The sequence below is a fragment of the Lissotriton vulgaris genome, chromosome 4_1 (assembly GCF_964263255.1).
Source record: "Lissotriton vulgaris chromosome 4_1, aLisVul1.2, whole genome shotgun sequence".
NCBI classification, from domain to species: Eukaryota; Metazoa; Chordata; class Amphibia; order Caudata; family Salamandridae; genus Lissotriton; species Lissotriton vulgaris.
The window spans coordinates 609977303-609986986 of record NC_141691.1 but is presented as its reverse complement, the minus strand read 5'-3'; the positions used below and the strand labels follow the sequence as shown (position 1 = coordinate 609986986).

Below are 9684 nucleotides of genomic sequence, written 5' to 3'. Positions count from 1 at the left end.
ACTCTTAATGAACAATATGTTATTTTTGGTGGTGATTGCAACCAAGTTTTTGATCCTTTTTTAGATAAAAATTCAAACGTTAAATTTGTTCCCTCCAAAATGCATTCCCAATTTGTCACATCTATGAGAAATAATGCTTTAGTTGACATTTGGAGGCTATGTAACCCAGATCTCAGAGAGTATACTTTTTATTCCCCTACCCACCACTCACAATCCCGTATTGATTACCTTTTCCTCAGCAAACCCCTAGCACAACTTGCTATTCATTCAGATATAGGTTCCATTTTAATATCAGATCACGCTCCTGTCTTTGTAGATATTGACCTTATCCCATACTCCCCTCACTCAGGGCGCTGGCGATTTAATAATTCCTTACTCCTTGATTCTAATTTTTGCACCCGTTTTAATTCCTTTGTCACTGAATTTTTTACAATTAACCACCTTCCGGAATCCTCCTTTCCTATGATATGGGACTCATTTAAAGCAGCCGCAAGGGGTTTCATTATTAATTTTGTTTCCCCAAAGAAAAAACAATCTATTTCAAAGTCAACTCAAATTTTAGATAAAATTAAAAAGCTAGAATATGTCTATTACAACTCTAACTCTGAATCTTCCCTCCGTGAACTTATATCTGCCAAAATTGACTTTAATAAATATACCACAAATGCTGCCTCGAATTCGCTTCTTAAAAGCAACTCCCGCTATTACGGCGGACAAAACAAAATGGGCAAACTTCTTGCAAACTATCTCAAAATACGTACTGAAAGAACTAAAATTGAATCTTTACAAGGCCCAGCTGGTGTCTCTTTGTTTAAAGACAAGGAATATTAGCTCAATTTGTTTCGTTCAACAAAGCTTTATACACTCCCGAATCTAATCCTGACCCTAATGATCTTCTTGCATATTTTCAAGATATTCCCTCTCCGGATTCTTCTCACATTGACTTCCAACCGTTGGATTCGGATATTAACCTCTCTGAAATCTCACATGCAGTCTCTGTTCTTCGTCGCGGTAAAGCTCCTGGGCCCGATGGTTTTACTATCGAATTCTAAACTCATTTCTCTTCCCTTCTTCTCCCTAAACTACTTTTGTTATTTCAATCTTTCTCGGCTTCCGGATCTTCTCAGGGAACTTTCCAAGAAGCATTAATTTGTTTAATTCCTAAACCAGATAAAGATCACACCCTATGTAAAAATTATCGTCCCATTTCTCTAGTAAACACTGATTATAACATTTTTGCCAAAATTATAGCTCTTAGATTAGATCCCCTACTACCAGACATCATTGGCCCTGAACAGTCCGGATTCGTTAAAGGTCGTTTATCATCGGACAATTCCCATGTTTTCTTTAACATTTTGAGTAAAGCCCCCTCCCTATCTACTCCCCTTGCCGCTATCTCTCTAGACGCCGAAAAGGCATTTGATCGAATAGGTTGGGATTTTATGTTTCAAGCACTTCGTTGGTTTCGTTTCCCTCCTAAATTCATTTCTCTTATTTCCTTACTTTACTCTAGTCCCCACGCATCAATCTTTGCAAATGGTGTGACTTCCGATTACTTTCTTCTTCAAAGAGGGGTGCGTCAAGGATGCCCTCTTTCTCCTCTTTTGTTTATTCTGGCCCTAGAACCCTTTTTAACAAAAATTCGTCTTGATGATAGTATTACTGGTTTTCATTATGGATCTCAAAAGCAAGCTAAATTATCAGTATACGCAGATGATATTTTATTTTATTGTTCTAACCCCCAAACAGCTCTTCCTTCCTTCCTTAATCAAGTTTCTTCTTTCTCGACTGTTTCAGGTTACCGTCTCAATATTGACAAATGCGAAATTTTACCCTTAAATCCTTTATGTCAAAAACATCTCTTTGACTCCTCTGGCTTCTCCTGGCAGCCCTCTAAGATTAAATATCTAGGTGTTTGGTTTGCTCCCCGCCTCCCTGACACACTTAAATTTAATTTCGAATCTCTATCTAATAAAATTACTACATCAATTAATCGTTGGCACCCTCTCTTCCTTTCTTGGTGGGGACGTTTAGATTCCATCAAAATGATGCTAGCACCTTTGGTTCTATATACTATCTCCATGGTTCCCATTCGTATTCCTGATCATTATCGATTGATTCTCTTCTAATAAAATTTTTATGGAAGGGTAAAAAAGCTCGAATAGCTCTCTCTTCTTTAAAAAAGGACAAATCCCTAGGCGGAATCAAATTCCCTAACTTTAAATCATATCATAATGCTTTTTCCTTAAAACAAACCATGCGTTGGCTCTCCTCGGATCTTCCTCACATTCCTCCATTATGGCTTACGTTGGAATCTTCCTTACTGCATCCTTATGAATTCTCAGAAGTTCTCTCCTTTTCCTCTAATGTATCATCTCTTCGTTCCCCCATCATTTCTCACTCCTGTTCTCTTCTTCGTCCTTATGTCCTATCCACTTATCCCTCGGCTTCCTCTATTCACACCCAACCCATCTGGCATAATAAATTCCTCAAAATCCGTAACCGTTCATTATATTGGAAAACCTGGCATTCTCTTGGTTTAAAATGGATTTCCCAACTTCTTTCCAATAATCATCCGCTTCCCTTTCAAGACCTTCAAACACAATTTTCGCTACCTTCCTCTTCCCATAAACAATATTTGACACTGATTCCTTCCCTTACCCAATACCTTGCTTCGCTCCCATCCACCAACTCTATCCCTGTTACTCATCTTCCAATTTCTAATGCTCTCGATCAATCCCTTTCCGCTTCATTTATCTATAAATCTCTGCAGTCTTCTACAGACCGTACTAAATCTAAGGTTGAGTTGGCTTGGGAAAAAGATCTATCTCAAATTTGGTCATTCACTTTGTGGGATAAAATCTGGTCCAAAATTCACAGTACATCCAGAGCTGCTAACACTACACAAACCTTATTTTTTATATATAATCGTACACTTTTTACTCCATCGACTCTGTCATCATTCTCCCCAGACACTCCCTCCACTTGTTGGTCCTGTCCTTGCCCCTTAGCTGATTTGAAACACATGTTATTTGATTGTCCTCACATTTTACGTTTTTGGCACTTGGTATGGTCCCAATTACAAAAGATTTTCCACTTTACTTTTTCCTTTTCCATCATTCACATTTTCCTAGGATCTCTTTCCCCTGCTTTCACCGGCACGCATCATAAACATAAATTGCTTGACCTCTTAATAGCCATTGCCTTTCATCATATTACCTCCCATTGGAAACAAGCTAATGATGTTTCCTTTACTGCTTGGTGGAATGCAGTTTGTTTTAACCACCGTCTAGATACTAATTTTGTTTCCCCCATTTCCTTAGCAATTAAGCGTGACCTTTTATGGATTCCCATCACAGACTATTTATCTAAGATTGCCAGACCTCCTCCCAAATCCCCAATACGTAATGTTGAAGTTCGTAAACCACCATAAGCGCATTTTCTTATTTACTTATAATGTTTCTTCATTACATTTATTGTTTATCATTCTATTTATATGCTTTCTTTTTTTACTACAGATGTTCCCTTATCCCTTTGTGTTACCTGATATTTACTACGATTTTTATTTTTCTGTATGACATAGCTTTAATGAGTTGCCATTATCTTGTAAGAGAGATTTTTAGCTTCCATAACTTATGATTGTTTCTTCATTTTCTGCCTTTGTTTGTTTTTATTTCAATAAACTTCAAACTTAAAAAAAAAAAAAGTTAATATACTCAGTCAATCGATAGTGGATTATAAAATAGAATAAAATATTTGTTGTTGTTGTAATACTTTATTCGATAAAAATGTATTATAAAAGTAAATACATTCCATCTAAGATAAAATTCCAATTAGATACATATGTTAAAAATGTTCACAATATATACAATGAAAGTATTATATACAATATAAAAAGAAAGAGGAAAAGGCCTAGAGGCTGCTTAGGTAATAACAAGAGGGGTCATGCTCTTTTGGCCTATGATCGTCTACATTTCTTTGTTCTGTATTAACCTAGAGCGTATCTGCCAGGCCTTCCCCAAGTACTTGGCAACCCCACATACAGTTCTCAACGATGTGGTTTCCGTAGTCATGATACGTATGGCCAACCTATGTTGTCTGACTTCCAGCTCTCTGCATACAGGTTTTAGCCATCTGCTTCTAGCCCCCTTATACGCGCTACAAGCAAACAGGAAATGCGCTAGGGACTCGCCAGGGCTAGCGCATCCTGGACAGCATGCTTGATGGGTCAATTAATTTTTCCAGTTCTTTGTAAATACATTCAATGGCAGTGTCCCATGTCTCAATTGTAAAAAGAGAGTTCTATCTCTAGGCACTTGGATATAATCTAAGAAGGGCTCAAGCTTCCTTACAGGTTTGTGGGCTAAGAATTCATCAGTTAAGGACCCCCACTTGGATCCCTGTAGTTCTTCAGCCTCCACGCACTCCTGGTAAATTTTCTTGATGGTATATTTGTTAAAACCACTGTCAGTATTGTAATTATGCAATCAGTATTTTCCATAAAGGATATTTCCTATTTTAAATAAATTGATACAATGAGAGAGAAGGTTTCAGTCCAGAAACTCAATGAAGAGTTCTCATGAGAGAAAGAGATAAATGTGCAAGCATGAAGGTGTTGCATATCAGACTGAAAACTATTCACAGACATAACTCAGCAGACATATAGAATTAGTTTAGGAACCCTCTCATGTAGAGAAGTCTAAGAGATCAGAAATGATTTTCTGGTCAGAATGTCAGGGAAGGAATTCCGCCCTACTGTAGGAACACACGCTAATATAAACACACAACTTCAATGTTGCAACATTATTTTCTTTTGTCTTTTTCATCAACCAATAGAATATCAGCAAAGTCCTGAGAACAAGTTCACTCCCCATGCTTTCATCAGAGCATAACAGACTTTCAGATATTTCTCCGAGAAAAAGCTACAATGTTGTGAACCTGTGGTCCTAAATGTCATTCCCTGAATCATTCTTTCTGTTGTTTTCTGCTCTTCCCGATGAGAACCTCACTATCAGATGTCTAATGCAAAAAATTGTCTATTCACTAGCTAACAGTAGGCCTGCAAAATCTGCAGCACACAGAAGAAAAAAAAAAGGCAAAAAAAACTATTCAATGTGAAAAACAGGCTTTTCTATGTTAACCTCTTCGAGGCTATTGATGGAACCGTTCCGTCACGGCTCGCGGGTGAGCTGTGCTCATGACGGAACGGTTCCGTCACGGCCCGGCCACCGCGCCTGCGTGGCGCGTTTAATTGAGCAGGCGGGGCCATGTCGGAACCGTTCCGTCATGAGCACAGCTCACCCACGAGCCGTGACGGAACGGTTCTGTCACCCGCGGAGCTCACCCGCGCGCCCCCCCGCGACCGTTAGCGCTGCGGCGGAATAGCCACCGCAGCGAAAGAGCTAATGCATTATTTTCCATTTAACATGGCATCAACAAAAAAGTAACTTAATTAAGGACTTTATTTACATGTAGTCCTAGAACATTTAAATATGGTTGCCTACTACAAATTTAGCACTTAGCGTACGCTTTATTTAAACATTAACCTATGCACATTACTAATGTAAGTGCAGCAAATAATGTCAGCAAGTGATTTAGTTGGGAATGTTTACCAGTGAAACTTTCTGAATGAAAAGTGAAAAGGTAGCCGTCAATGTTCTTTAAATGATGTGAAGAGTGTGCCTGCCACAGGTTAGGGAGCATGGGAGATTCATGTTAAATATCTGTGTATACCGAAAGGGTTGTAGATTGGGTTAAGATCACTGCTGCTGATCTACATCTCTTTGCTTCGCAATGTTTCTAAACAAAGTATCATTGCACTGTGTATGGCTAGCACTTGCTGTTTAAAACCCTTCAGCATTACAGTCCTTGAAAGAGAACACTTTGTAACAAATCACAAACAACTAGCAGATCATTTTTAAGACCGATTGTATACAATACCAACAGAGAGTGCATTTTGGGTCCGACAATTGCCTATCATTTGTTGGCTTTCTTGTGAACTCATTAGCATGCTTCTTATTCAATGGGCTTCCTTCCTCTTCATACCTATGTTCTTTCCCCTCATCTGATGTCCCCCATCATAGCTTCTTTACCATCCTTTTGATTGGATAAAATGTATCCTTTTACAGCTGACATAAGGGAGATACTTGTTTCTTTTTATTTGAGCACTCCACAGAAGTGCATGTGTTTTCTTGCCGTGAAGACTCATCTGAGTGTTGTTTTCCCCTGGCCTTAATTCCTGCTCTCTCTGAATTGTTTCCCCTGTCACCCTGGGCTTTTGTTTCTACCCTCATTTGCTTCCCACATTGATTTTCTCCCACCAGCTTTTCCATTGCTCCCCTGCTCCTACGTTGCTGACTCACTTCTACCATATTTTTTTTTCTTTTTTGGTAGAGCGCAGCAGCTGCACTTTTCTACTGGGTCACTACTTACTCTATTACGGAGGTCACTGTGGTGTTATGGAGAGATAGATTGTTGTTGAGGTAAGGTTGTGTTCATCAAGCGAAATGAGGGGACATGCAAATCCTGTAGCCGTGTAGGCAGCGCCAATTAGAGGTGCTGTGCAGATCATGTCATGTGCACGAGTTGGTAATGGATTGGCACAGGCAGTGGAATTGATGCGCTGGTTCATGCAACCTTGTCTTCTAGGCATTGGCAGTGGCATTGGCAGTGTTTCGTGGAAGCAAGAGGTTTGAGTTAGTGAAAAAGTGGATTACAGAATATGTTGTAGTAACTTGCAAAATATATGACTGGGTCACGATCAAGAGGGTCAAGAGTGATTTGACTTATGTGGAAAATGGCCCTGAATAACCACATCTGAACTCACCTAGAGATGCCGGGAACAGCCATTACACATCTGATTTGTCCTATCTAAGTGGGACAATGCGATCAGCAAAGAGCCATTTACTACCACACTTATGTTGATGACAGGTTAATCATTAGGACCACACCTGAAACAAAGCATGTTCTGTCACCTGCAAGACATTTTGTTGGCTTAAAGTGTGCTAGGAGCCACCCATTCCTTACCATGGGTGGGCTTCATTGCCATTCTCAATTGCTTGCATTTCATTCATTATAGTATGTTAGTTTCACTTCATCTTCTTGTGCTTGGCCCTCTCCTGGGGGATGGCCGAAGAAATTGTGTCTGTCTACTGCTTGAGTTTTGGGAGCTACTTTTTCCTTTGTTGAAATACTTCATATGAGAGTGTATGTGTTTTTGAGCTAACTCCCTCCTGTGCTGCTCTCTCTACCGCACTCTGGGTATCTCTCTCTCGCCCATGTGTTTTGACCCCCACCTATGCTCATGTTGCCTTCTCTTGCCTATGTGTTTCTGTGCCTCCCCCGTTGCTCTCAGTTGTCTGCATGGTTCTTTGCCCCCAGACTCTCTTTCATGTCGCTCACATGCTTTTCCCCATTCTCTTAATGCTTTGCTGCCCGCTACACCTATATGCACCTACCATCTCGATAGTTTGGTACTATATATTTTTGCCACTATATTTTAGTAGCAGGATATTACTATTGTTGATGTTTTGACATACCTCTGTTTATTGAGCCTTCCTCTGGCATTGGCTTGAAGTACTTCATCACATTTTGGAGCAGCCTGCAACATTTTGAGGATGGGTAAAGATGTCCATTTATTCATTTATTCAATTTGCCATTTGGAACAAACGTTCTTGCCTCTCTGTCCTGATGCTGGCATCTACCTCCTCCATCTTTGCTCCACTAGTGCCCTCTGTACCTCCCCTGATGTTTCTACTTCTGGATGCTTCATACCATGTATAGCACAGAAATGTCAAAGAGTCGTTCCCTATTCAAATTCGTGTTCATTAGGGAAACAACCCTTTCATTTTCCGTGCAGCCATATCATTATGTGCTAGACCGTTTTGAAGCAGACCACTTTGAAGTAAACACTCCTTCCTACAGTTCCAGATGCTACTCCGCCATTGCCTGGCTTACATGATATGATGTGGTTGCAAGGGATGTTTCTTTAAAAGTAGTTTTTAACACAGGAATGACATTTCGGCATCCCAAGTAACCACATCTTTACATGATAGCCTCAGAATGCCGTGAAACAGTTTTCTTTAGTCCCTAGCTTCACCTGCCTGAATTCTGAACACTAGCAAATGCAGAGGAAAGGTCAATTTGATGGCAGTAATGCCTGTTAAATGGCCACAAAATACATTGTTCTTGTCAGTGTAATGTATGCCACTCACAACATCGTCTCCACGCTCCCAACGAATGCAGCTGTCCCTTCTGTATTCCACACCTCAAAAGCAGAAAACAGCACATTTGTGTGACAATCAGATATGATTTCTCGTTATTTTCCTTTACAATTTGCTAATTTATAGCTAACCTGTTGTGATTTGTTTTCTGAATGCCTTAATATCAAACAATAGTTTAAAAAATAAAGAACACAAAAATACTTATGGGATATGTCACATTTTATTCAATTTGCTTGATCATGTAATAATTAAGAGTTTATATACAGTTGTAATCAAGTAGAAAGGCTGAGCATAAAAATGTTGACGCGCAATCAGCAGTAGTGCATTATTGAAAGTCAATCACAGAATGCAGTTATCGGAAACCAAATCTACAATTCTTTTTTGAAGCGGTTTTCTCATTTGAAGACCAGCCATTCATATAAATATCATACAGGACCGTGCCCTGATGCTCACATGCTAAGCATTCTTTGTGCCTCCTCAATCAGCAAAAACTATACTTCTCACCACTTATACCTATTTCAAAATTCCCACATTAGTCATGGAGGCTGGATCCGAAGCCAAAGTTCAGGATAATTGATGACTATGTAAATAGGTTTCACATATATTCACTGTAGACAGATTTCAGCTATCGGGACAGTGTGAAAATCTGACCTTCCTGTTCCTACGTTGGATAACCCTGCTTTAAATCTTATTATCTCGTGAGCATTTGCACGGAATTCCAGCACGTGCTCAGTAGTCTGATGCAATCACATGAAATGTTCATGAGCCTAACTTCATTACACCATGAGAGAAATACCACAGTTGATTAAAATGAGCAGTCCGCGGCACATATAGAATAGCTGTAACATATAGGCCCTAACTCAATGAAACATGCCAGCTTGAGCAGCATGACTGTGTCCCTTAAATCCTTCCCTGAATCATCAAAATGATCCTGCTGATTTACCAGTCTGGCCATGCTAGGGGCTTAGTTTAAGGCACAGCATAGTTTTCCACTATCAACTAAGCATGCAACTCGGTGTTATATAGTCGGGGCCAATGGCAGAGTTATCATGCTATTGTCTACAATGGATTACTGATAAACAGATACAGCATCATTTTGTTGAGCGAAACACCCAATCCAATGAGTACATGATAATGGAAGAGGGCTTCGGGTACCATGCCCCGGTGCTTTTCGTGGTCTTAAAAAAGTTCTGCCAGCAATACCAATGTCTGATGGGCGACTTCACTGGACAGCAAGTTTCAGGATCCATCTCGAAAGGGATTGTCCCTGTTGAAACCGTCTTCTAAAGCAGACACGACTGGAAGCGATAATGTCAGATAATGTTGTTCCTGTGTTGGTCAATAAACATATATGTAAGCCCTTAGTTAATGTTCCAGAAAGTCCATCTGCAGCTGTAAAGCTTATGGTTATCATTTAAAACCATGTAAAGAAGCCATCACAGTCTTCACTCTCTCTCTAGAA

At 39.8% G+C, this 9684-nt stretch overlaps 1 protein-coding gene across 4 annotated transcripts in view; it reads right to left on the bottom strand.

Annotated features, from left to right (window-relative positions):
• Nucleotides 1-8423: 8423 nt before the first annotated feature.
• STARD3NL (STARD3 N-terminal like) overlaps nucleotides 8424-9684 on the bottom strand; it is a 210175-nt gene continuing 208914 nt past the window's right edge. For all 4 annotated transcript variants that reach the window (XM_086964844.1, XM_086964845.1, XM_086964846.1 and 1 more), the window contains exon 9: nucleotides 8424-9676. The gene's annotated coding sequence lies outside the window, so the exon portion shown is untranslated. The remainder of the gene's footprint in view (nucleotides 9677-9684) is intronic.